At 45.4% G+C, this 27,680-nt stretch overlaps 1 protein-coding gene across 3 annotated transcripts in view; it reads right to left on the reverse strand.

The window, feature by feature from the left end:
• LOC127577349 (L-fucose kinase) overlaps positions 1 to 27,680 on the reverse strand; it is a 245,635-nt gene that overhangs the window by 117,482 nt on the left and 100,473 nt on the right. Inside the window, exon 1 of one of the 3 annotated variants that reach the window (XM_052028479.1) lies at positions 23,623 to 23,675. The exons of the other annotated variants lie outside the window; for them this stretch is intronic. The gene's annotated coding sequence lies outside the window, so the exon portion shown is untranslated. Of the gene's footprint in view, positions 1 to 23,622; positions 23,676 to 27,680 lie in introns of those variants that run through there. 3 annotated transcript variants of the gene reach the window in all.

Here is a 27,680-nt window from a genome sequence, read left to right on the forward strand (position 1 = left end):
ACACATTTTAGAAACGTAAATGGAGGATCCACATCACACTTCCATAAAGATAAAAAGCACACTCTTCTCAAGATTTTGTAATTTTGCATTTAATTTATTGAGATTGGGCCAAAAAGTGTATATTTGTGGCTAATGTAATTGAATAACATGGAATATAACTTTAAAATATACTTGTGTTAAAAGGTAGGAGGGGTACTTTTTTATGTAAATAAACCTGGCAATTGAAAATACTGGTGTGGAATTGGGGAGAAATCAGCCTTTACTGTAATAAAAGGTTTAAAATTAAGAGGGAGGAGCACCAATGCGAGCATGAATTCCAATGAGCCTGCACCCTGGGGATAATCAGCTGAAGAGTACAGCTGGAGTGTGACGCTTCAAGCTCTAAACAAATATGTTTATGAAGCCCAATCTGAAAGCTGATTCCAAAAAGCAATCACTCTTAGTCCCAGTAATCTAAAGGACAAACTTGTACAACGAATAACCTGAGAATGTGCATTCTGCTGAATAACATACATTGATTACACACTCAGATCACTTCAGAACATGATTTTACCATTAGCTGTCAGGCATTCTCAAGAAGTACAAAATTACCAAAGCAGTATCCTTAGGCAGAATCTTTTACAGCAAACAGCATTTAAAACTTGTGTCAATCACAAGTTTAAATTTCACAAGCTAGTCAACCATTTTAGCTATAAATAATATTTAATATCAGATCACAAACTAACATGGAACAGTCACGACAGAGCAGTTAAGATACCAAACTAGTAACCCGGTAACCCAAATTCAAATCACGCCACGGGAGTTGTGGGATTTAAATGTAGTTAGAAACCTGGGTTATTTAAAAAAAAATACTCCTAAGTAATGATGATCACAGAACTAGTAGATTTTTGCAAAAATTTATCTAGGTGACAGGGGAGGAAATTTGCCACTCTTTTGTGGTGACTCTAAACCTCCTAATGAGATTGATTCCTCAATGAGTAAACTTCTGAGGTCCTCACCATTACAGAAACCACTCAGTTGCAGCACTATAGTGAGACTGAATAAAAAATGAAGACACAAGAGAATGTCGATGTTGGAATCTGGAGCAAAGTGCTGGAGGAATTCAGTGGGTCAGATAGCACTTGTGGAGGCAAAAGGATGGCCAGTGTTTCAGAAATGAGACTCTGCATCAGGACTGAGAGTGTAGAGGGAAGATAGCCAGTATAAAGAGGTGAGTGGGAGGGGTGAGACAGGGGCTGGTAGGTGATGGGTGGAACCAGGTGATGTGGGGTAAGATAGGCAGATGGAGGGAGGTGAGATAGGGAGGGGAGTTTAGAGACAAAGACTGATGAGTGGTAAGTGGAAACGGATAAGGAAAACAAAAATTAGGTGGATGGATACAGGTAGGGGGAGGAGAGGGTGCAGGTAGGGACGGAAAACAACTGAAATTGGAAGGACCACCCACATTGACCTAGGCAGCAAACTCAGACACAATTCAGAATTCAGTCACTCCCAGTCAACCTTGCAATGTCCACCTCACAACTATGGACTGGCGTCTAAATTGAGAGACCTGTGTCACAGATGAGTCAAATTGTACTCACAAAATTGTGTCCAATTCCTCCTTCACAATCCCTGGATGTGCTCTGACCCACAGTAGGGCACAGCCACCAGCGAGCCCTTTGAATCTCAACATTGGCTCCAGACCCCATGATGCCTCATGGTACTGAAAGTAGTGAGGGTACAGAATGTGTTCTGGGTGAGAAATTCAATCATCACTCTCAGCTAGCCCAAGCTGGGACAGGAAGTGAGTGTACTAACACAAGAGTCTCACCTCATCCTCACCAGTCCATCTGCATCAGGTGAGACCATAAGACATAGGAGCAAAATTAGGCCACTCAGCCCATCAAGTCTGCTCCGGCATTCTATCAAGTCTGATTTATTTTTCCCTCTCAACCCCATTTTCCTGCCTTCTTCCCGCAACCTTTGACGCCCTTACTAATCAAGAACCTACCAACTTCCGCTTTAAATATACCCAATGACTTGGCCTCAACAGCCGTCTGTGGCAATGAATTCCACAGATTCACCAACCTCTGGTTAAAGAAATTCCTCCTCATCTCTGTTCTAAAGGGACATCCTTCTATTCTGAGGCTGTGCCCTCTGGTCCCAGACTCTCCCACTACTGGAAACATCCTCTCCACGTCCACTCTATCCAAGCCTTTCAATATTCGGTAGGTTTCAATGAGATCCCACCCCCCCCCCCCACCTCCATCCTTCTAGACTCCAGCGAGTACAGGCCCAGAGCCATCAAACACTCCTCATACATTAACCCTTTCACTCCTGGGATCATTCTCATAAACCTCCTCTGGACCCTCCCCAATGTCAGCACATCCTTCCTTAGATATGGAGCTCAAAACTGCTCACAATACTCCAAATGTGGTCTGACCAATGCCTTATAAAGCCTCAGCATTACATCCTTGCTTTTATATTCTAGTCCTCTCAAAATGAATGCTAACATTGCATTTGCCTTCCTCACTACTGACTCAGCGTGCAAAGTTAACCTTTAGGGAATCCTGCACTAGGACTCTCAAGTCCCTTTGCACCTCTGATTTCCGAATTTGCTCCATGTTTAGAAAATAGTCTACGCCTTTATTCCTTCTACCAAAGTGCATGACCGTACACTTCCCTACACGGTATTCCATCTGCCACTTCTTTGCCAATTCTCCCGACTTGTCCAAGTTCTTCTGCAGACTCCCTGCTTCCTCAACACTACCTGCCCCTCCAACTATCTTTATATCTTTATAACTTGGCCACAAAGCCCTCAATTCCATCATCCAGATCATTAACATATAACATGAAAAGTAGCAGACCCAACACCAACCCCTGCGGAACACAACTAGTCACCGGCAGCCAACCAGAAAAGGCCCCCTTTATTCCCATTCTTTGCCTTCTGCCAGTCAGCCAATCTTCTATCCAAGCTTGTACCTTTCCTGTAATACCATGGGCTCCTATCTTGTTGATCAGCCTCATGAGCGGCACCTTGTCAAAGGCCTTCTGAAAATCCAAATAAACAACATCCACTGACTCTCCCTTGTCTATCCTTCCTGTTACTTCCTCAAAGAATTCCAACAGATTTGTCAGGCAAGATCTCCCCTTAAGGAAACCATGCTGATTTCGGCCTACTTTACCATGAGTTTCCAAGTACGCTGAAACTCTAAAATCTTACTAACCACTGAAGTCAGGCTAACTGGCCTATAATTTCCTGTCTTTTGCCTCCCTCCCTTCTTAAAGAGTGCATCTGATAGCGTTGGTAAATGGGTTTATTATTGTCACATGTACTAAGGTACAGTGAAAAACTTGTCTTGCATACTGTTCATACAGATCAAATCATTACAACAGTGCATTGAGGTAGTACAAAGGAAAACAATGACAGAATGCAGAATAAAAAGTGTTACAGTTACAGAGAAAATACAGCGCAGGCAAACAGTAAGGTGCAAGGTCATAACGAGGTAAATTGTGGGGTCAAGAGTCCATCTTATCGTACTAGGGGACCATTCAATAACCTTATAACAGTGGGGTAGAAGCTGTCCTTGAGCCTGGTGGTACACGCTTTCAGATTTTTGTACCTGCTGTCTGATGGGAGGGGGGAGAAGAGAGAATGTCCGGGGTGGGTAGGAAGCAACCACCACATTGTCCTTGTGGAGACAAGGTTAGAGTCATAGAGTTATACAGCACGGAAACAGGCCCTTCAGCCCAAATCTTCCATATCAACCAAGATGTCTAGCCAAGCTCGTCCCATTTGCCTCTGTTTGGCACATAGCCCTCTAAAACTTTTCTATCCATGTACCTGCCTAATAGGCTTTTAAACATTGTCATTATGTCTGCTTTTACACTTCCTACAGCTTTTTCTGGCAGCTTCATAAGGTTCCAGCCTCAGACCAAGGACACTCTCTACCATGTTGTGTGACATTACTATTGTGCTAGACTTGGAGCCAGCAGCTCAAAGCTGTGCATTCTTGAGGTGCCATAGATCATCAGCAACCGTACACCACCACAGTTTGTAATTGCCTGGCTCTTCATGTCACTACTGGCAGGCACAGTAGTGTAGTGGTTAGCGTAATGCTGTTACAGCACCAGCGACCCGGGTTCAATTCCAGCTGCTGTCTGTAAGGAATTTGTACGTTCTCCCCGTGCCTGCGTGGGTTTCATCCGGGTGCTCCATTTTCCTCCCACATTCCAAAGACGGATGGGTTAGGAAGTTGTGGGCCTGCTATGTTGGTGCTGGAAGCGTGGCGACACTGCCCCAGAACACTCTACGCAAAAGATGCATTTCACTGTGTGTTTCGATCTACATGTGACTAATAAAGAAATCTTATCCTCTTATCTACTATCAAGCTAGGAGAAATCGACCCCGGCTCAAGGAGCAGGACCATGCATGCCTAATAATGAGGTGCCAACAGAGTGAAGCTGCTACACAGGACTATATGCATGCTAAATGGCAAAAGGAGTGCCAAGCAATCTCACAACCCAGGGATCAGATCAAAGCTCTGCACATCTACTAGTGGGCAATTAAACAACTGACAGCAGAAGGATGCTCCAAGAACATGCCCATCCTCAACGATGGTGGGGCCCAGCGTGCAACCACTAAAGACAAGGCCGAAGTATTCATAGCCATGTTCAGCCACAAGTGCCAAGTGGATGATCCTCCCAGCATCCTCCCGAGATAGTCATCGTCACGGGGGCCAGTCTTCAGATAGCTTGATTCATTCCCCATGTTATCAAGAAATGGCTGAGAACACCAGCTACCGCAAAGGCCATGGAACCAGACAACATCCTGGCTGCAGTGTCGAAGACCAGCACACCAGAATTAACTGCACCTCTGGCCAAAATGTTCTGTGCAGTTACAATATATCGGTATCTACCCGACAATGTGGAAAATTGCCAAAGTGCGCCCGGTTTTAAAATGAAGAACAAATGCAATCCAGCGGTCTCAGAAAAGTAATGAAAAATGACATTGACTGTGATATCAGGTGTCACTTACTCATCAATAAACAGCACAATGGTGCACAGTTTGGGTTTCACCACAATTGCTTTGATCTAGATCTCATCATAGCCCTGGTCAAACACAGGCTAAAGAGCCGAGGTGAGAATGACTGCCCTTGACATCAAGGCAGCATTTAACCAAGTGCAGTACTAAGCAGCCCTGGTAAAAGTGAAATCAATGGGCTTCAAAGGGAAAGAACTTCAATAATTGCAATCATACCTTACACAAAGGAAGATGGCTGTGGTTGTTGGAGGTTGATCATCCCAACCCCAGGTCACCACTGCAGGAGTTCCTTAGGGCAGTGTCCTCGGCCCAACCATCTTCAGCTGCTTCATCAATGACCTTCCTTCCATCACAAAGTCAGAAGTGGGGAAGCTCACTGGTAACCGCACAATGTTTATTTCCATTTGCAACTCCTCAAAACGTGAAGCAGTCTTCCCTACATGCAACAAAACCTAGGCAACATTCAAGCAACTGGCAAGTAACTCTCATGCCTTAAAAGTGCCAGACAATGACCATCTCAAGAGGGGTTTAACCACCCACTTTTAATATTCAATGGCATTCCATCACCGATTCTCTTGCCACCAATATCGTGAGGGTTGCCTTTAACTAGAAACTCAACTGGATCAACCATATAAATATCATGGCCACAAGAGCTGGTCAGAAGCTGGGTGTCTTGCGACTCACCTTTGACACCCCAAAGCGGTCTCATTATCTACATGAAACAAGTCAGAAGGCCAATGGAATACTTTTCTCTTGCCTGTATGAGTGCTGCTTCAGCAACAATCAAGCCTTCAGCACCATCCGGGTCAAGCAGTTCACCTGAATGGCACCTCATCCACCAGCCTAAACATTCATTTCCTCCAACAACAGCACATGGTGGCTACAGGGTGCATCATCTCCAAAACACACTGCACTTAATTTACCCCGACTGCATCCCCCAAACCTCACACTCTGCAACCAAACAGGGAAAGGAGAGCAGGTACATGAGAACACCACAGCTTGCAGGTTCCCTTCCACGTCGCACACCATCCCGACTTGGGAATATATCAGCTGTTCCTTCACACACTGTCGCTGAGCCTAACTCCTGGAGTTCCCTACCCTATAGCACTGTGGGAGTACTATTACCAGACAGACCCTGCGGTTCAAGGCAGCAGTTTACTGCCATCTTCTGAAGGGCAGTTAGTGTTGCGCAATACACACTCAACATGCAGACATGCAACAACTCACCAGTGCCACCCACAGCCTGAGAAATAAATGAGAAAATAAATTAATATGGTGGCCGTTGAGATCTCAGATTTGTATGTGTGTTAACTCGTTACTGTCTGCATGTTGAGTGTGTATTGATGCGTGTTGTGTTTGTGCATGCAAGTATGTGTCATGCCTGTGCGTGTGTGTGCATGCTATGCACGTGTAGTGTTTGTGTTTGCACTTGCCCAAAGTGACACTTCTCTCCAATTGCTCCCACTGCAATTCCCTGTTCTCAACAGCTTTCCAACTCTGGTCCCTCAAATGTGATGGTTATTGGCACTTGGACTTGATTAATAATGGTGGAGTTAAAATCAGTCCAGCATTAAACATGGTTCTTCATCAGTCTAAACTTCCACATAACTTACACATTGTTCAATCTTCATTCATCCCTGATCACCTTTATCCACACAGCCCCATTACTTTGACATATTGCAGATAATCCTGATGCAAACATTTCACACTATTTCCTGACATAATACTTATGGAAAAATTTGATAAGTAATGTGACCTGATAAACAGGATTGATCATTAAATTGGTAACTTAGAATGGCTTTTGTCTCATATGTTGATTTAACCCGATCTATTGCTCAGCCCTACAATCTAATTAATGAGCAAATCAGCACTGTGCGGAAGGTTCAGTTCTAATTTCAGACTTTGCAGATCAAGCAATACATCAATGAGCTCATTAATCCATCTTTAATTTTAGTTAATGCCCAATTTTGAAATTAACATAGAATGAAAGAATAATTAGAGTTCAGTGAAGGATGGCAAAAAATGAGCAGCATTCTGCAAGAGGTAGCTTAAACAAACAGTAAAGTACTTCAAATGTGTAAGCCTATTTTAAAAGTTTTCCTGATGCTTCCTGAAGTTTTAATACTGTTGCTGCAATGGATCAATGTAAAAGATAATAATGCAAATACAACATATATTAACTGTATTAAAAAGATCCAAGTTTGAGAATCATAGCACGTCAGTCAATTCAAGAACAATAAAAACTGCAAAGAATATGGTGAAGCAGAATAATGCTTAAAACATGAAGGACATGAGAGTTTAAATTAGTCTGTGGGGTTATATTTACAGCAGACAGATAGCCTGACACAAAACAAGTACCTTAAATCTATCAGGAATATGCTAACAAAGTGTGGGACTTCAAACAAGTGAAGTAGAGCCAGAAAACTGATGAAGAAATATAGAGAACAGAGGGGTTGAAATATCCAAAGGGCCATGTTGCTTGAGACAAGTGACATTCATCACTAATTATTAGGAATAAGGGTATCAGGGCAAGAGTGAACAAGGATGTTAAAGAAAGGCTTAACATGCAAAGGAGACTGGATTACTAACTGATGAAACATAAAATTGTATTTTTGAAAGAAACAGATCAAAGAGAAATGTATAAAGAATGGGTATGTGAGAGAGAGGAGAGAGAGAAAACAATGAGAAACAAGAGAACCTGCAATCGACAGGGCACAATGGGAGGAAAAGAAACCGCACCACAGTTACTTGGAGAGTGAAGCTCCAAAGTTTCAAAGAATGTACTGTGACTGTTAAGTGCTGCTTCTTTGCGCTGGATGCAACTTACTGAATAAACCTGCTGTGATTATAATCTATATACCTGTACCCAGAGTGGTTTGTTGCAGACACAAACAAGATTTTTGAGTTAGGTTATATTAAGTCTCATAACTCCTTGCGATGTTGAATAAAGATTGGTTAATGGACACAAAACAGTGGAATTAATGGGTCACTTTCAGATTGGGAGCCCGTAACAAGCAGCGTGCCACTGGGATTGGTACCGGGGCTCCAGCTGCTCCCTATTTTTATAAATGAGTCGGACAATAGAACAAGGGAAAATATATCTAAGTTTGCTGATGGCACAAAACTGAGTGGCAGTGCCAGTTGTGAGGCGCGTGTAGAATGGCTTCGGGGGGACATAGTCAAGCAAGTAAATGACGGAGGATGGGACAGCTGGAATATAACGCAGAGTCATCCACTTTCTCGGAAAAAAAGGAAAATCAAGAATTTGTGGCGACTCACCGTCTAGTCGGGCGAACCGGCTCGGCAGTCGGGTCGCGCGGCGTCGGAGCGACGAGGCCCAAGATGGCGGCGGGCCTCGTCTTTCCGAGCGACGGGGAGAACCCGCGCGCGGGAAAGTCCTGATGACGTAGGACTTACGTCATTGCCGGTTTTTTGGGCGGGAGTTTTTCTCCCTTAAAGGGCCCGCACAAGGCGGGAAAAAAAACCAGTTCTGTTTGGCAATCCTCCGAGTAGAGTTTTGTTTTATTCCGCGGTAGCAACCGCTACATTGGTGACCCCGACGGTCCAAACGGCTTTTGGACCCGCGAAATGGACGACAGCGCAGCAGCCAACGCAGTGGCCCTCAAGCTGCCCACCTTTTGGACACTTCGGCCCAGCGTCTGGTTTGACCAGGCTGAAGCGCAATTCCACCTTCGGCAGATCACCTCCGACTCCACGAAGTACTACCATGTGGTTAGCTCTCTGGACCAGGAGACAGCCGCCCAGGTTGGAGACTTCATCCAGTCGCCTCCGGAGGAAGATAAGTACCCGGCTTTCAAAGATCTTTTGATCCGGACCTTCGGCCTCTCCCGTCGTGAGCGCGCCGCCCGCCTGCTTCATCTGGATGGCCTGGGGGACAGATCCCCATCCGCCCTAATGAATGAGATGCTGGCATTGGCCGAGGGACACAAGCCATGCCTGATGTTCGAACAGGCCTTCCTCGAACAGCTCCCCGATGACATCCACTTGTTGTTAGCTGATGCCGACTTCAGCAACCCCCGTGAGGTGGCCGCCCGGGCAGATGTCCTGTGGAGGGCCAAGCGCGAGAGCGGTTCGTCCGTCAGTCAAATCACCAGGCCGCGAGCCCAACGCCTGCCTCGCCCAGCCCCAGCAACCGAGCAGCCACGCCCCAGGAACGCAGACGACGACACGGGTGACTAGCTGTGCTTCTACCATCAGAGGTGGGGTGCGGAGGCCCGTCGATGCCGCCCACCCTGCAAGTTTCAGGGAAACGCCAGGGCCAGCCGCCGCTGATGGCTACGGCGGCTGGCCGCCGACAGAGCCTCCTCTTCGTTCAGGACAAGAAATCTGGATGGCATTTCCTCGTTGATACTGGAGCGGAGGTCAGTATTTTGCCCCCGACAGGCCGCGACACTCGTGACAGGCCACCAGGTCCTCTACTCAATGCCGCCAACGGTACAACGATACGGTCTTTCGGCACCTGTACGCTTCAATTACACTTTGGCGGCAGCCGTTTTACCTGGACCTTTACCCTTGCCACCGTCGCCCGACCACTCCTAGGCGCCGATTTCCTTCGGGCCCACAACCTGTTAGTCGACCTGCGAAGGAAGCGGTTAGTCCACTCTAGCACTCTCCGGACCTATCCCCTGGGAGAAATCAGCCCACCAGCCCCGCGCCTGGACTCCATTACCCTTTCTGGCGATGATTTCGCCAAGCTCCTAGCCGAATTCCCATCGATTTTGGCACCTTCGTTTACAAATTCTCGGCCCGCACATGGGGTACGACACCACATCATTACCACAGGGCCACCCCTTCATGCCCGAGCACGACGATTACCTCCAGACAAGCTCCGCCTGGCAAAGGAAGAGTTCCATCACATGGAGGAGCTGGGGATTGTTCGCAGGTCAGACAGCCCCTGGGCCTCCCCCCTGCACATGGTCCCCAAAGCCACCGGAGGGTGGAGGCCCTGCGGCGACTACCGCAGGCTGAATGACGCCACCACCCCGGACCGCTATCCCATCCCTCACATCCAGGACTTCGCAGCGAACTTACACGGGGCCCGCATCTTTTCCAAAGTGGACCTCGTTAGGGGATACCACCAAATCCCGGTCCATCCGGATGACGTCCCCAAAACTGCGATTATCACCCCATTCGGCCTGTTCGAATTCCTTCGGATGCCGTTCGGCCTTAAGAACGCCGCGCAGACCTTCCAGCGGCTGATGGACGCGGTAGGCCGAGACCTGGACTTCGTGTTCATTTACTTGGACGACATACTGATCGCCAGCCGTAACCGCCAGGAACACCTTTCCCACCTCCGCCAGCTGTATTCCCGCCTCCGCGATTTCGGCCTCACGATTAACCCGTCCAAGTGCCAATTCGGACTTGACTCTATCGATTTCCTCGGCCACAAAATCACCAGCGACGGGGCAACACCCCTACCCGCCAAGGTGGATGCTATCTGCCATTTTGCCCGCCCCGACACAGTCAAAGGCCTACAGGAATTCCTTGGGATGGTCAACTTTTACCATCGTTTCATCCCTGCAGCAGCCCGTATCATGCGCCCTCTGTTCTCGCTGCTGGCTGGTAAGGGCAAGGACATCACCTGGACTGACGAGGCTGCGGCTGCTTTCGTTAAGGCCAAAGACGCCCTGGCAGACGCCACGATGCTTGTACACCCTAGGACTGACGTCCCGACTGCCCTCACGGTAGACGCGTCCAACACCGCGGTGGGTGGGGTACTGGAACAGCTACTCGAAGGCCGCTGGCAACCCTTGGCATTTTTCAGCAAACACCTTAGACCGCCCGAACTGAAGTACAGCGCTTTTGATCGGGAACTTCTAGCGCTGTATCTGGCGGTCCGGCATTTCCGATACTTTCTAGAAGGCAGGCCTTTCACCGATCATAAGCCTCTGTCCTTTGCCTTCTCCAAAGTCTCCGATCCCTGGTCAGCTCGTCAGCAGAGACATTTATCCTACATTTCCGAGTTCACAACTGACATCCAACATGTCTCCGGAAAGGATAATGTCGTTGCTGATGTACTTTCCAGACCAACCATCCACAACCTATCCTTGGGTGTCGACTACACGGCCCTGGCTGACGCACAGCAAGCCGACGACGAACTGCCCAGCTACAGAACCGCAGTCTCGGGTCTGCAGCTCCGGGATTTCTTGGTTGGTCCAGGTCAGCGGACCCTACTTTGCGACGTTGCGACTGGTCAGCCCCGCCCTATTGTCCCTGCAGCCTGGCGGAGACGCGTTTTTGACTCGGTACATGGGTTGGCGCACCCATCCATCAGATCTACTGTCCGACTGGTCGCCAGCAAGTTTGTCTGGCATGGCCTGCGCAAACAGGTCAGTGAGTGGGCCAGGACTTGTCTGCACTGCCAGACGTCAAAAATCCAGCGACACACCAAGGTCCCACCACAGCAGTTCGAGCCTACCCGTAGGAGGTTCGACCACATACACGTCGACCTCGTGGGCCCTCTGCCGGTTTCAAGAGGAGCCCGGTACCTCCTTACCATCGTGGACCGGTTCACGAGGTGGCCTGAGGCAACCCCCCTGACTGACATCACAACTGATTCCTGCGCCCGAGCGCTGCTCACAACTTGGGTCTCACGTTTTGGCGTTCCGGCCCACATCACTTCAGACAGAGGCACCCAATTCACTTCCAGTCTCTGGGCTGCATTAGCGAACCTGCTAGGGACGCAGCTGCACACCACCACGGCCTACCATCCTCAATCAAACGGGTTGGTGGAACGTTTTCACCGCCATCTAAAATCGGCCTTGATGGCCCGCCTGAAGGGTCCTAACTGGGTTGACGAGCTGCCTTGGGTCCTGCTCGGCATACGCACTGCCCCCAAAGACGACCTCCGCACTTCGTCAGCTGAGCTTGTATACAGGGCGCCACTAGTTGTCCCCGGGGATTTCATACCTGCCCTTCAGGACCAAGGGGAACAACCCCCAGCAGTTCTACAAAGACTGCGCGAGAAGCTCGGCGCCTTGGCCCCGATTCCCACCTCATGGCACGGTCAAGCCCCATCCTGCCAGCCCAAGGAACTACGGGACTGTAAGTTTGTTTTCGTTCGCAGGGGCACACCTCGGGCGCCATTGCAACGACCATATGAGGGACCATTCCGAGTCATACGAAATAACGGATCCACTTTTATTTTGGACATTGGAGGCAGGGAACAGGTTTTCACGGCGGACCGCCTCAAACCGGCCCATTTGGATCTGCAACAGCCTGTCGAGGTTGCCACGCCACGACGCAGAGGCCGCCCCCCTAAGCGGCAGCTGGCACAACCCACGGACCTTGGGGACTGTCTTGCCGGTTCTGGGGGGGGGGTTGTGTGGCGACTCACCGTCTAGTCGGGCGAACCGGCTCGGCAGTCGGGTCGCGCGGCGTCGGAGCGACGAGGCCCAAGATGGCGGCGGGCCTCGTCTTTCCGAGCGACGGGGAGAACCCGCGCGCGGGAAAGTCCTGATGACGTAGGACTTACGTCATTGCCGGTTTTTTGGGCGGGAGTTTTTCTCCCTTAAAGGGCCCGCACAAGGCGGGAAAAAAAACCAGTTCTGTTTGGCAATTCTCCGAGTAGAGTCTTGTTTTATTCCGCGGTAGCAACCGCTACAAATTTGTTTAAACTGTGGCAGATTAGAAAGTGTTGATGTTTATAAATACCAGGGTGCCTTTGTAAACACATCACCAAAAGCTAACATAAGAGACTACAAGAGACTGCTGATGCTGGAATGCGGAGCTGGAATCTGGAGCAATAAACAATCTGCTGAGGAACTCAGCAGGCCGAGCAACATCTGTGGCAGGGAAAGGAATTGTCAATGTTCCGGTTTGAGGCTCTGTATCAGGTCCTGAGATTAGGGGATTGTTGTACGAGGAGAGATTAAGCAGACTAAAATTCAGAAAAATCAGAGGTGATCCCTTTTAAACATACAAAACTCTTACGGGACATGACAGGTTAGATGCAGGTTAGGATAATGTTTCCCCTGACTAGGGAGTATGGAGGCAGGGTCACAGTCTCAAAATAAGGAGTCGACTATTCAGGAGTAGGGTCAGAAGAAATTTCTTCAGCCAAAAGTTATTAAGGGAACCAAGGGGTTTGCGGTTAGTACTGGAAAGTGGCAATGAGGCAAAAGATCAGTCATGACCTTACTAAATGGAAGTCAAGCACAGGGGCCAAATGACCTACCCCTGCTTCTATTTCTTATGTTTGTTCTTTAGGATTTTTCTTCCAATTTTCTTTTTTCCTCAGTCATCAACCTTCTACATCTAGACTGAAGATATAAACACGTCGTGTCTCATACATTCCAGGAGGTGATCACTCCAAAGCCACAGACAGTAAGCAGGAAGTGTAAGGATGTTAAGGGAGCATGTGCTGAGCATGAGGGAGTAGGGGAGGTGACGACACCATGAAAGTATGCATTCCAGAACATGGCCTCATGACACAAAGGACTGCACAGGGAGGAAGAGCAGAGCATTGAGAGGCAGTGATCACAGCAATAGTCAAGGGGGCAGACAGGTAATTTGGTAACCCTTAGTGTACGGCTACATGGTGTGTATATACCTCTGTAGACACCACATTGGAGAGCAGAGAATACTCTATGGATGGAAGGAGGTGAGCCAGAAACCTTAGTAAAGGTTAGCACCAACAACAGAGGGAGGGTAGGAGTTGGGGTTCAATGGTCTGACTTTTGGGAACTTGGGATAACATTTGAAGAGAGAAATCTCTGAAGTATTATCTACAAGGAGAGGGTGGACAAACTTGGGTTGTTTTCTCTAGAGCATCGAAGGCTGAGGGGCAACCTGACAGATATAAAATTATGAGGGGCACAGATAGAGTAGATAGTCAGGGTCTTTTTCCAAGGGTAGCAATGCCAAACACTAGATGGCATAGGTTTAAGGTGAGAGGGGGAAAGTTTAAAAGAGATTTAAGGGACAAGTTTTGCTTTATACAGAGAGTGTTAGATGCCTGGAATGCACTGCCGGGGAAGTGGCAGAAACAGATATGAAAGCAATGTAATAAGAGGCACTTAGATAGACATATGAAAAAAGGAATACAAGGATATTTCTAGGCAAATGGGTTTAGCTAGATTGGTATCATGGTGGGGAAGAGGGCCTGTTCCTGTGCTATATTGTTCTGTGTTCTATTACTAGTGCCAAGCACTAGCAGGTGTGGAAATAAGATGTGACAGATTGAGGTGGGCCGGAGGGAGGGCGCTAAGTCCTTATGGGAGGAAGGCCCCATTCAAGATGTTCTGCAGGGTTGGGGAGTGCGTCACTAGAAGTTCACTGACAGAGTCAATCAAGGCTTTCAAAAGGGAATGGTATATACACTTCAGGGAGAATAATCTGCAGGCTATGGGGAAAGACAAGGAGAATGGGTTAACTGAAATGCTCTGATTGAATCCAGCATAAACCCAATGGGCCAAATGGTTTCTTTCTCTGTTTCACATTAAGTGGGAAGACTATTGCACCAGAAGCTTCGTTTTCACCATAGCCAATGAAACTTGAGAATGAAGTCTTGGACTGGACACCGTGTATGGATGCCCAACTCTCGACGCCTCAAACAAGTTTTATACTCTCTGCTTAGTCATAGCCTCTGTTTGCTTTTCTTTTCCCTTCTTTACTTTCTGTTACCCTTTTTCCCGCAAACATTTTGGTCAATTTCCCAGAGTGTTGGTGACTATAAGACAAAGGAGGAGAATTAGGCCATTTGAGCCCTTTGAATCTCAACACTGGCTCCAGACCCCATGATGCCTCATGGTACTGAAAGTAGTGAGGGTACAGAATGTGTTCTGGGTGAGAAATTCAATCATCACTCTCAGCTAGCCCAAGCTGGGACAGGAAGTGAGTGTACTAACACAAGAGTCTCACCTCATCCTCACCAGTCCATCTACATCAGGTGAGACCATAAGACATAGGAGCAGAATTAGGCCACTCAGCCCATCAAGTCTGCTCCACCATTCAATCACGGCTGATTTATTTTTCCCTCTCAAATCCCATTTACCTTCCTTCTCCCCGTAACCTTTGACACCCTTACTAATCAAGAACCTATCAACTTTCTCTTTAAATATACCCAATGACTTGGCCTCCACAGCCGTCTGTGGCAATGAAGTCCACAGATCACCGCCCTCTGGCTAAAGAAATTCCTCTTCACCTCTGTTCTAAAGGGACGTCCTTCTATTCTGAGGCTGTGCCCTCTGGTTCTAGACTCTCCCACTACTGGAAACATCCTGTCCACATCCACTCTATCCAGGCCTTTCAATATTCGGTAGGTTTCAATGGGATCTTCCCCACCCCCCCCCCCCCCCCATCTTTCTAAACTCCAGCGAGTACAGGCCCAGAGCCATCAAACGCTCCTGATACATTAACCCTTTCACCCCTGGGATCATTCTCTTAAACCTCCTCTGGATCTTCTCCAATGACAGCACATCTTTCCTTAGATATAGGGCCCAAAACTGCTCACAATACTCCAAATGTGGTTTGACCAATGCCTTATAAAGCCTCAGCATTACATCCTTGCTTTTATATTCAAGTTCTCTCGAAATGAATGCTAACATTGCATTTGCCTTCCTTACTACTGACTCAACCTGCAAGTTAACTTCAAGGGAATCCTGCACTAGGACTCTGAAGTCCCTTTGCACCTCCGATTCCTGAATTTGCTCCACATTTAGAAAATGGTCTATGCCTTTATTCCTTCTACCAGTGACTCTGCAGAAGGTGATTGAACAGCATGTTGGTGAAGGTAAGGAAACAGGGTAGATATTTCAATCAGCTAGCAAGTGCGGCTTTAAATGGAGCTGGGAGTGTGATGGTAAAATAGACAAAAAGGTAGCTGTACTATAACTGATAGGCCAGTTAGTGTGGGGACCCAAAAGCTTACTGCATCACTATCTATAATCTCCACTGTAAGGTTCAGCCTCATGTTGCTTTCCCAAATGACTCTTCATAAGAGGTTTGATCTTGGAGCTTAAAATGAATCGACAAGAAAATAAATAAGGATTCAATGTAGTTTAAGTTGGATGTTCCCCATTGGTCTCCACATTCTGTATTTTTAACATGTTTGAAGAGGCAATTAATTTATCTGTTTAAGGCTTAGTGCAGAAACCCTAGATGAGTGTTTCTATATTAATAGATCCATCAACCTCAAACACAATACCAGCAACACTTAAAATCTTTAAGAAATGATATCCATTAGCTAAAGCTTCTAAACCTCATTACATAAAAAGAAATCAGATAATAATGAATCTTGCTATCTCAGTCAGATTACTGGCAGCCTCAACAGAAAACCTCTTTTCTGCTCTCTGTTGTTGGATATAATCCAGAAAGCGTTGACTTTTGCGTGGATCTGCATCCTACCCTTGGGCACCAGACCACAGTGACCTGTTTTCTCTGAAACGAGCCATTGGTTCTTCGTAGGGTATTCAATCATAACTGCCACTCACATTCCAACTTGTCTCAGCAGGATGCTGACAACGTGTCAAGAGGTTAGCAGAGGAGGTGCTGCCTTGTTTGATAGCACTGCACACCATCGTTATTATATATTAGTAGACTTGGTCCCCAGACTGGTTCAAGGCCAAATAGTCTGGTCCCAGTTTTTGTTGGAACAAGTGCCAGCCCTCCTCATCCCTCAACTCTTCCTGCTAATTTTCATCCAGCATGTTGGAGCTGATATTGTCTCCACAAGTGGTGCAATTGTGTAGCATAGTAACAAGCCATTGGCTCATCCAGCTTGTGCCGCTGTTACTTTCTCCACTGGTTCCTCTCCAGACCCTTTCACAATCCTCCTCATTTACAAGCCACCATCCACCAATGTTTTAACATTGCTAGGCTCTGCTTTAACAATACCTAGTGTCAAAACATTAATCACTACACGTTTAATAACCTTCTCCCCTTTAATTCTTGCAGTGGTTCATTCAAAAGGCCCCCAGTAAGTAAACAGGGCTGTCTGCACAACACGATAATTACACCAGACTCAATTCAGCATTTAGCTTTGCTGCAAACCTTTATAGGTATAACTTGGTGACAACATTCACAATAATTACTCTTATCTAATCAGTGGTCAGGAACAAAAGGGCATGACTTCAAAAGAGAAAAATGGGGGCAACCAGAGGTTGTCTAACATACATGAGGTTCTTACGCCTTGTTTGGACAAGGGTGGGGCCTGCAGGAAGGAATTGCAAACTGACCATCGTACGATGGCACAGGGGCCACTCAGGTGGGGGGGGGGGGGGGGGGGGGTTGTAGAAGAAAGAAATTTAGCACTCATAGAGGCTGGCACAGGAGGGGAATGGACACTGTCCTCTGCAGCAGAGAGAGGGAGTCCCAAAGATTGTGTGGGCTGTCCAGTGCCAGGGTTAAGGACATCTTTTCTGGGTTGGAGAAGGATTTGAAGTGGGAGGAGGAGGAGTCATGCACCGATGACATAGGTAGGACTAGGAAGGAGGTTCTGCTGAGGGATCATGAGCAACAGGATGGAAACTGAAAAGCAGAAATACACAATTAATAACATATGGTTTATTACTTGATCCATGTGCAGACTGGGAGAGGGTAAATAAGGTTGGAGAAGTAAATGCGTGGCTCAAAGTTTGCTGTGGGAGAAACGGGTTTCCCGATTTATGGAGCTCAGGCACCAGCGCTGGAGGAAGAGCAACTGTTCCATTGGGACAGGCTTCATCTGAAGTGTCCTGGTGAATCATAAACTGGATTTAAATTAAACTTGGGGGGGGGGGGGGGGGGGGGGGGGGGGGGGGGGGGGGGGGTGGGGGGGGGGGGGGGGGGGGGGAGGGGTTGTCCAAGTGACAGTAAGTTTAATAAATTAAAAAAATCAGAGAGCAGTGACAGTGAATGAAAATCAAAATGTGACAGGAAGGGGCAGACCACACAGAGAAATATGCCCCAGAAATCAGAACTGGGGCAAGTGACAAGTGAGAGCTTAAGGCTCTTTACTGAATGCACGCAGCATTCGTAGCAAGATGGATGAGCTGACAACACAAATAGAGATAACTAAGGTGAGCTTAATAGCTACTACAGAGACACGGTTGCATGGACCAGGACTGGGACCTCAATATTCCTTTGGGACTCCCTCTCTCTGCTGCAGAGGACAGTGTCCATTCCCCTACTGTGCCAGCCTCTATGAGTGCTAAATTTCTTTCTTTACCCCCCCACTTGAATGGCCCCTGTGCCATTGTACTATGGACAGTTTGCAATTCTTTCCTGCAGGCCCCACCCTTGTCCAAACAAGACGTAAGAACCTCATGTATGTTAGACAAGGGTAAGGGCTGACGCTCCACCGGAACTATCCTCTGGATGCCCGCACCTTTCTCTTTTGAAGACATGCCCTTTTGCTCTGACCACTGATCAGATAATAGTAATTATTGTTGTTTGATGTTCCAAAAGAATAGGGAAAAGGAGTTGGGCAAACACTGTTAACTAAGAAAAGTATCAGTGCTGTGGTGAGTAGGTGGAGTGGATCATTATGTAGAATCAGACTGTATGGATACAAGGAATAGCAGGGGAAAGAAGACATAGATGGGAATGATCTACAGCCGACCAATGTGTTGGCTCATGGTCGGACAAAGCATAAATGGACAAATATTGAAGGCATGAAAGAGGGGACCTGTAATTATCATGGGTGATTTTAGTCTGCATATTGAATAGACAAACCAAACTGACATGGGTACCATGGAAGAGGAATTTGTAGAGCGTATCAGGGATTATTTCTGACATCATGGAACCTACCCAGAAGCAGGTTATTTTGGTCACCTGTGATAAGGTAGGAATTTTAAGAGATCTCATGGCTGACGATCCTCCAGGTGGTAGTGAGCATACCATGGTAGAATTCCAGGTACAACTGAGGGCAAACAGTTTGGGTTCAAACCAGTGTCTTCAACTTAAATGAGGCTAAATGCAATGGTATGAAGGAAGAGTTGTTCAGAGTACACTGGGTAAACACTCTAAAAGCAAGGTCAGTAGGTGAGCAGTGGCAGATTTTAAACACTTAAGCAATTTTATCATAACACTCAGCAGGAATTTATCCCAATCAGAGAGAGGGACACAATGAGAAAGATAAACCATGCGTTGATAACAAAGCAGGTCAAGGATAATATTAAATCAAAAACTAAAGGTTACAAGGAGGCAAAAGCCAGTGATGGGTCAGAGAGAACTGGAAATTTTTCAGGAACCAGCAGTAAGAGGACTAAAAAAGCTGATAAGGAGGGAGAAAATTGATTATGAGAGAAAATGGCTAATAATATCAAAACAAGCAGCAAGAGTTTCTATGGATAACCAAAAAGAGGGTAGTTACAGCGGGTATGAAACCTCTGGAGAGTGAGACTGGGAAAAAAGAAATGCTAGTCAATTTAAAACAACGCTTTGCATCGGCCTTAACGGTGAAGTACACTGCAGATATCCTGAGGATCAGGAAGTAAGAAACACCCCACAGGTTCTGGCTCTGCAAAAGTCTAAAGAAACCTACCTAATTCTTCATTAGATGATAAGTGTCCTAAGAATTCTATGGTCTGCTGAACTAATTAGAAAATTCCTATCCACATTATTTGTTATCAATTACTGCTTGCCTCAGTGTGAAATAAAAACAATCAATCCACCACCATTTTACTGTCACTCCCAAAAGTGAGAACAATCAAGGCAGTGTGACAAATATTCAAATATCCCAACCACTGATCAGGTCGGAATGCTACTTATGGTCTGATGCACGAAGGTACTGATTGCAGCAATTGTACAGCAGAGATTAGAGAACAAGCTCAATCCAAGACAACTACAACATGGGCAGAATATTCATACATTTTTCTCTGGCCTTGCTGGAAGACTTGTATCTTGGGTCTATTAGAAAAGCACACATTTCTTTTAGTTTTTAATCATTTATAACCACTCCTACTGGAGAATTTCCTTTTGCCCTACATTATAATTGCAGGAATCAATTATATGAAGGCTGCTTACAGCACATTAACTGGTCAGCTATTTCAAGCAGACTCAGCGGTTTAGTGCGTTATTTTATTGAGTTCTTAACCCTCTGCACTTAGCATTTTAGAAATACTCCAAAGCAAACTTTTTGTTCTTGATATTCTAAGAGTATCCTTCAGGATGCGATATCTTATACCTGCTTTAACTGACCATTTTTAAACTCCTTCGAACAATTATTATAAACCTAGGAAAGTAAGCAACTATCAGCCTCTAGAATAAGCTTACTGTTGTGCCATTTCTTTTGAAACAAACATTATTGTTGCATCCAGTCACTAGGTGTAGAAATCTGTTAAAGCCAATGCACAGGTCTTTTATTTTACAGATATAAGTATTTATTTATATATAGAAAGAATGAACTTGCATTTATACAGAGTTTTGCATAGCCTCAGAGTGTATTAAAGTACCTTACAGAGAAGTACATACTTTTGAATTGCATTGTTATAAGAAATGTGGCAACCACCTCACATGTTGCTGAATCCCACAAACAGTGAGGAGGAATGACCATCACTTTTGTTTCAGTGACATTGACTGAGAGATAAATGGCAGTCAAGCTGCTGGGGAAAACAGCCCCCTGCTTTCCTTTAAAACAGTGGGAGCTTTTACATCTGCATCCAGAGTCAGAAACAAGAGTGTTATTAATGAACTACAGATGACACCATTGGCGTGGCTAGCTTGAAGCAATAGATTAATCATTTGTTATAATATCCAACTCAGAAGAGCAAATTCAATCTAAGACAGCTAGAGGAGAGGCAGATGTCTCAAAATTTTATTCTGGCCTTGATGGAAAATTTGCACCTTGGATCAATCAGCAGAGCGCAAATTTCTTTAGGCCTCTAACCATTTTGAACATTGCCATCACTTGTACCACCTATAAGCAACTGTCTACACCAGGCAATTCCCTACAAGCCCTAAACTAATATTGCAGGCAAATTGTGCCAATGTTGACGTTGAGTGGTGATTACTGCAATACGTTGACAGGCACTGATTTAAGTGACTACACCTGCCTAATATACGAACCTTGCTTTTCATTTTGTATTTTCCCCTGTTGCCCCACATCTCCTTGTGTTTGTTAGTTCTACATACAGGCTGCTCATACTATATATTGGAAGTTGGGGCTCACAGTTGTGGATGGGATAATCTGCTTAGATTTTACATTACATCCTTGTAAACTGGACAACTCACAGGATGGCCACCTTGATATCCCTCCATCTTCTATCACATAGATCACCAGGAATGTAAGTAAGACACAGAAGCAGAATTACCAACAGGCACAAATCAATAATACTTCAATTCAAAGTATGATCCATTAACAAGGGGATAATATGTGACAATATAGGCAAACAGAGTAAGTTCCAGCTTGTTAAACTTGCACACTGCTTGCATGCACAATGTGAAAACTACAAGAAAATCCTTAAATTCTTATGAAGTTTAAGGGCTGCTGAAACCGGTGCTATCAAGCACTCATGATCAAAGGCACGTTAGCTACAGATTATTAGGTGGAATGCTAATCCCAACAGCACACACCTCATTCTGTACCAAGATCAAAGGTGTCTTGACTCAATTAATTTGCCAATCAATCAACCTTGCCTGGTTTTCACCCTCCATTTTTAACCTTTGTGGGGGAGGATACCTTCCATTTAAACTTTTGCCAATTTAATTTTTATAACAGTATGAAATAAAAGTACATTTTGCCCATTAGTCACATCCTGTGACAGCTAATAATGATCAATTATCCACTTAAACTAGTTGTATCAAGAAAATGAGGTAACTGTGCTTTGTAAGAACTGCAACAATTCAACATTACAAGTGATCCTTTATAAATATTGTTTCAGTACAAAAAAACATAAAATGTGAGACACAGAACTGAGAGTCAAACCTGTCAGTCTATCATCAATTTGGTAAACTTTGATGTGGCTACAAAGATGGACTGAATCAATTGAACAATTTCTCGCCTCATCACTTCCTATATGTGAAGAGAGAAGAATTCTAATAGAGTCATAGAGTCATTCAGCATGGAAACACTTGGCCCAACCGGTCCATGCCGACTGTGTTGCCCAGTGAGCTAGTCCCATCTGCCCACATTCGGCCCAGAGCCCTCTAAACCTCTCCTATCCATGTACTTATCTAGATGTTGCTAATGTGCTCGCCTCAACCACTCTTTCTGGCAGCTCATTCCAAATACGCACCACCCTATGTGTGAAGCTGCCCCTGACGTCCCTATTAAATCTCTCGCATCTGATCTTAAACCTATGCCCTCTTGTTTATAGCATCCCCTCCCTGGGAAAAAGACTGTGCTTTCGCCCTGTCTATGGCCCTCATGATCTTATATACCTCTTCTCAGGTGGGCAGGCCAGTAGTGTAGCCGGTAGTGTAGCAGTTAGTGTAACACTATTACAGCGCCAGCGATCCGGGTTCAATTCCAGCCGCTATCTGTAAGGAGTTTGTACGGTCTCCCTGTGCCTGCCTGGATTTCCTCCGGGTGCTCCGGTTTCCTCCCACATTCCAAAGGCATACGGGTTAGGAAGTTGTGGGCATGCTCAGCTGGCACCAGAAGTGTGGCAACACTTGCGGGCTGCCCCCAGAACACTCTACGCAGAAGATGCATTTCACTGTGTGTTTCGATGTACGTGTGACTAATAAAGATATTAATCTCCTACGTTCCAGGGAATGAAGTCCTAGTCTACGCAACCAAGTCCAGGCAACATCCTGGTAAATCTTTTCTGCACTCCTTCTAGTTTAATAACATCTTTCCTATAACAGGATGACCAAAACTGTACACAGTACTCCAAATGTCCATGGCACAAGCAGGGTCTAGGTATAAGCACCAGAATATCAACTTGCATTCATAAAACATCTTTAACATAGAAAAGCATTCCGATACAAAGGTGTAAAACTTCTTTGTGGGCAGGGCCAGATTGACATCCAAATCCTTTCCAAGGTCACTCACACAAAAGTAGAACACGGTAGTGTAAGAATTTGTAGTTGCAGGAGATCACTCACTTCCTAAATGTCTAATACTAAAGGGCATGAATTTAAGGTGAGATGGGAAAACTTCAAAGGAGGTGTGCGGGGCAGGTTTTGTTTTACACGCAGAGTGTTGCGTGCCTGGAATGCGTTGCCAGAGGTGGTGGTGGAGGCAGATATGATAGAAGCGTTTAAGAGGTTCTTGGATGGGCACATGAATATGCAGAGAATGGAGGGATATGGATCACATGCAAGCGGAAGGGATTAGGTGTCATTAGCTTAATTAGTTCGGCACAACGGAGTGGGCTGAAGGGCCTGTTCCTGTGCTGTACTATTCTATGTTCCTCAAGACTGTTCCATTGTTTAATATGATCACGATGGCTGATGAACTCTGCATTAAAAAGCATCCTATCCAGATACATCACGGCTTAGTATGACAAATGCTCTGCCCAAGATCGCAAGAAACTGCAGAGAGTTGTGGACACAGCTCAGCACATCACGAAAACCAGCCTCTCCTCCATGGACTCTGTCTACTCCTCACTGCCTCAGTAAAGTAACGTCATCAAAGACCTCTCCCACCCTGGACAGTCTCTCTTCTCCCCCCTCCCATCGGACAGAAGATACAAAAGCCTGAAAGCACGTACCACCAGGCTCCAGGACAGCTTCTATCCTGTTGTTATAAGACTATTGAACAGACCTCTTGTACAATAAAATGGACTCTTGACCTCAGAATCTGCCTCGTCATGGACTTTGCACCTTACTGTTTGCCTGCACTGCACTTTCTCTGTAACTGTAACACTTTATTCTGCATTCTGTTATTGTTTTCCCTTGTACTACCTCGATGTACTGAAGGGATGAAATGATCTGTGTGGATGGCATGCAAAACGAAGTTTTTCACTGCACCTCTGTACATGTGGCAATCATAAGCCAATTTACAATTAACTCACTGTCACCTTTTACCATCCCTCCCTCCCCCCCTCCCCCTACCCCAACCCACCAACCCCATCTCCTCGCATATCAGGAACCTATCTACTGCTGCCTTAAATATACTCAAAAAGTCTGCTTCCACTGCCCTTTGAGGAACAGAGTTCCAAAGACACAAGACCTCCTTAGAGAGAAAAAAAATCATCTCATTCCCAGCTTAACAAGGAAATCCCTTATTTTTAAAGTGAGCCCTGGCTCTTAATTCTCCCACAAGAGGAAACATTTTCTCCACATCCACCTTGTCAGGATCTTATATGTTTCAATCAAGGCCACTACTCACTCTGTAGACTCTAGGGGACATACTGTCTAGCCTGTTCAATTTTTTCTCATAAGGCAATCCTTAAAATCCTAACATCTCACACAGAACTTCTGATTGGTCTCATTAATGTATAAATGTAGCATAACCGCCTAACAATCAATTATCGTCTGATAGCTTTGCTAATTACCAAATATATCTACATACTACCCTTTTGTGAATCATGCACTAGGATACCCAGAACTCTCAGAGCTTTGCAGTCTCTCATCATTTAGATAACGTGCTTCTTTACTTTTCCTGCCAAAATGGACAATTTCACATTTTCCCACATTATACTCCATTTGCCAAATCTTTTCCCAGTCACATATCCTTTTGCAGGCTCCTTATACCCTCTTCATAACTTATTCCCCTACCTATCTTTGTCATCAGCAAGTTTAGTAACTATACCTTCTGTGCCTTCATCCAAGTCGTGATCCCTGCGGAATGTGACACATTAGGACTTGCCAACCAGACCCATTTGTGCCTACTCTCTGTTTCCTGTTAGCCAGTCAATACGTGATATTCTAATCCATGAGCTTTTTATTTTTTTCAGTAATCTTTGATGCTCCATTATATCAAATAACTGATGAAAATCTAACCATATTACATCTTACTTTCTGTCAGATCCTTTCCAATGTCTTTCTGATTGCACTCTGCCATTGGACTCTTCATGGCTTCACTCAGCAGAGCACGAATTTCCCACAGTTACACTGGGAAATAAAGGTACAGTAAGTGAGGCCTGGTGAAGGTTCAACAACTCTGTTCATTACAATGCAGAGAATTGCAAAGGAGTCACAGGCTATTGACCAAATATCTGAATGACTGAGTTAATTTAAATGTATTTAATAGCTCATGTGAAAGTAGTTAACGTTTTTATTATAATTTCATAATATTTTAAGTGTTTCAATTTTTTTAAATACGTAACTTAAAATTTGTAATAATCTTCAGAAGTTTTTGACAGCATGATTGTTCTTTAAATTGTTTTTGAATTTTATTAAATATTTGTGAATGTCAGAGTAAAGCTAAATGCACCATGAAAATGAACACACCAAGATTTCTTTAATGAGTGGTATTTAAATTTCCACATTCACAAGTAATAGCATACTCAGCATTGGCCAGGGCTAATTATTACTGAATAGCAAACTGCAAAGTAAAGACAATACCGAGTTAAATTACAACTTGAAGAATAAATCAATTCTAGTTATGTTGATGCTGCTCAGGTTTTGGCCAGACGACATTGTTGTGGTTCTAGTCCTCTGTTCTATTTGTAGAGGCATTGATAAACCTACAAACAACCAAGGAAGGCAAGAAGAACCTTACTGAGGGATGCAGGATATAAAATGGAAAAGGAATGCTTGGAATCATAGAACATCACTGCAAAGGAGGTAATTTGCCCCCATCAAGTGTGTGTCACCTTTTTCAAAAGGCAATCCAGTTCGATCCTCTTCCCCAATGTTTCCACGTTCAATATTTTTCTACTTCAAGTATGCAAACCGATCTTGAAGGCCACTGCTAAATCTATTCCCACTACTGCATCAGATATGTGTTGAATCACAGTTCACCAAAACCAATGCAAGCAAAGCAAGAATAATGAATAACAGTATTTAATGACAATCCTACATTGGCCGATAAGTTGGATGTTAGTACGATCCATGGTAAACAGGTCATTGTCATGAATAAAGAATATTGCCTTGAATGACGTGCAGTTACTCAGAAGGCAGACTTTGTTTTTTAACGAGTAGGAAATAAAAACTCCACAACTTGGGTGGCAGTGACACAGCAGTTAGTAGTGCTGTCTCACAGTTCCAAGAACCTGGGTTCGATCCTGACCTCAGGAGCTGTCTGTGTGGAGTTTGCACATCCTCTCTGTGACCATGTGGGGTCCCTCTCAGTGCCCTGCCTTCCTCCCACATCCCAAAGATGTGCTGGTTGATAGATTACTCAGCTAAATGTAAATGGGATGGGTGGCAGAAGAATTAGGTGGAGAGGGGAGTAGTTGATGGGGATTGTGAGGGATTAGTGTAGATGGATGTTTAATTATCGACATGGACATGGGCTGAAGGGCCTGTTTTCATGCTGCGTGATTCTCTGTGACTAACTTCTTAAAATAAATGCAGATTCATTTCTCTAGTGGAGGACAGTTATAAATATAGTTGCATCACATCAATCTCACTCACCAACTGCAGTGTCAGCACCATCTAAGTGACAGGTGAATTCTTATCTTATAATGACTCTGAAGGCGCTCATTCAGCCCATGAGGTAGTTGGCTTCCAAAGGAATAATGTCATTTGTCCTCACATCCCTGAACTGCAGCAACTAATTCTCCCTTACACATGCTGATTCTCCTAACACCAAACTACACACTGGGGGCCAGTTACAATAGGAAAGTGACCTAATAAGACATCTTTGGAATACGAGAGGAAACCACAGCACCCGAGGGAAACCCATGGTCACAGGGAGAACGTGTAAAGTCCATGCGGACAGCAGCAGTGGTCGAGATCAAACCTTGTCACTTAGAGCATTGATGAACCATCACACCACCACTGGCTAACAGATAATTATCCAATCTTGGAGACACAAGAGACTGCAGATGCTGGAAATCTGGAGCAACACACAAAGGAACTGGAGGAATTCAGCAGGTCAGATTGTTCAATCATTTCCACTCTAGCTATGATATCATTAAAAACAGCCATACAATTAAAAGTGATAAAGTTCCCAGGACCAGTTGGTTTCATTTCAAGGTTTAGAGGAAGTGAGGGATTGGTTAGGGAACTGATATGGGAACCAGAGAACCATAGAACAATACAGCACAATACAGGCCATTCGGCCCACCATGTTGTGCTGACCTTCAAATCACACCTAAGCCTATCTAACCCCTTCCTCCCACATATCCCTGAATTTAAATTCCTCCATATGCTTATTTAACAATCTCTTGAACTTGACCAACTTATCAGCCTCCACCACCACCTCAGACAGCGCATTCCATGCACCAACCGCTCTCTGGGTGAAAAACCTCCCTCTGACATCTCCCTTGAACTTCCCACCCATTACCTTAAAGCCATGCCCTCTTGTATTGAGCATTGGTGCCCTGGGAAAGAGGCGCTGGCTGTCCACTATATCTATTCCTCTTAATATTTTGTATACCTCTATCATGTCTCCCCTCATCCTCCTTCTCGCCAATGAGTAAAGCCCTAGCTCTTTTAGTCTCTCCTCATAATTCATACTCTCTAATCCAGGCAGCATCCTGGTAAATCTCCTCTGCACCCTCTCCAATGCCTCCACATCCTTCCTATAATGAGGCGACCAGAACTGGACACAGTACTCTAAGTATGGTCTAACCAGAGTTTTGTAAAGCTGCATCATTACTTTGCAGCTCTTAAATGTGATCCCATGACTTATGAAAGCTAACATCCCATAAGCTTT

Source organism: Pristis pectinata, chromosome 13, assembly GCF_009764475.1.
Source record: "Pristis pectinata isolate sPriPec2 chromosome 13, sPriPec2.1.pri, whole genome shotgun sequence".
Lineage (NCBI taxonomy): Eukaryota > Metazoa > Chordata > Chondrichthyes > Rhinopristiformes > Pristidae > Pristis > Pristis pectinata.